This window comes from Hemibagrus wyckioides, unplaced genomic scaffold (genome assembly GCF_019097595.1).
Source record: "Hemibagrus wyckioides isolate EC202008001 unplaced genomic scaffold, SWU_Hwy_1.0 Contig2, whole genome shotgun sequence".
NCBI lineage: Eukaryota > Metazoa > Chordata > Actinopteri > Siluriformes > Bagridae > Hemibagrus > Hemibagrus wyckioides.
Genome location: NW_026690780.1, coordinates 265,385 through 266,513, shown reverse-complemented (window position 1 = coordinate 266,513; position 1,129 = coordinate 265,385). Strand labels below are relative to the sequence as shown.

Genomic DNA, 1,129 nt, shown 5'->3' with positions numbered 1-1,129 from the left:
TCTATACTCAGGTCACGGGGAGCCTGTGCCTATCTCAGGCGTCATTGGGCATCAAGGCTGGATACACGCTGGACGGAGTGTTGGAGCACGATGTTATAGTTACTTAGAGGTTATAGGTTTTTATCAGAAATAAACAGAAATAAAGCTGATAGATAGTCGTGCAGTGTGAAAACAATGGTGACCCAAAAACTTTGAAAATCTTGCAGTGTGAACTCAGCATTAAGGCCTCACGCTCAACCGCACCCCCTGAAGGTGGGGGTGAAGGAACAACCTTCTGCTGTTGTCGACCCAAAAGTTCACCTGGCAGCGGTGGGATTCGGACCCACGCCCCCGAAGAGACTGGAGCCTTAATCCAGCGCCTTGGACCACTCGGCCATGCTACCCATGCCCTTGGCGAGTTGGGGGGCTGTGGTCAAGGGAGGCCTGCCAGGTCGGGAAAGAGAGGCACTCTGGCAGGCGGACGCAATGCCACGCATGCTTCCATTACCAGACGTGATTCAAGATTCAAACCAAGGAAAGGTTTTGCAAAGTGGATTGACAGCCTTAGGCTCTTGTTGACAAGGTTTGCTGATATGAACTTGCATCCCAGTCTGTTGCAATCAAGGTGCACGATCCGGGCCGCTGTCTTCGGGACTGCGCACTGCATTGATCTGCATGGATCTCCAGTGGCGACCTGTCAGCCTTACAGCATCTGTGTCCAACCAACATGGAAATATAGCCCATGGCTGCAAAACACCTAGACCCAGGACTAGCTTTACTCGCTCCCCTCTAGCATGGTCTCGCAGACCAGGTACAAAGCATTCTGTATGCAAAGAGGAGGTTAAAGGGCACACAAGCGATGAGGATGGGATTCGAACCCATGCGTGCAGAGCACAATGGATTAGCAGTCCATCGCCTTAACCTCTCGGCCACCTCATCAGGTACAGGTACAGCACCCACGGCCGAATGTCCACAGAGATGGCGACAAATCCGTAGTGGAGCGCCATAACCCAACACGTTTAAACAAGCCTGTTCCCAAAGCAACTGGAGCCCATCCCACATGGATTAGCAGTCTGTCTCCTTAACCTCTTGGCGTCCTAGGTCACCCACATGACCTTACACCTCAGTGCACCTGGCACTTGCACTCCAT

The 1,129-nt window shown here is 52.4% G+C and overlaps 2 non-coding genes across 2 annotated transcripts; both read right to left on the bottom strand.

Moving 5' to 3' along the window:
* Window positions 1-301: 301 nt before the first annotated feature.
* Window positions 302-383, bottom strand: trnal-aag (transfer RNA leucine (anticodon AAG)). The gene has a single exon. It is a non-coding gene; the product is annotated as a tRNA-Leu (tRNA).
* A 453-nt stretch (window positions 384-836) lies between these two features.
* Window positions 837-918, bottom strand: trnas-gcu (transfer RNA serine (anticodon GCU)). The gene has a single exon. It is a non-coding gene; the product is annotated as a tRNA-Ser (tRNA).
* Between the last annotated feature and the right edge of the window lie 211 nt (window positions 919-1,129).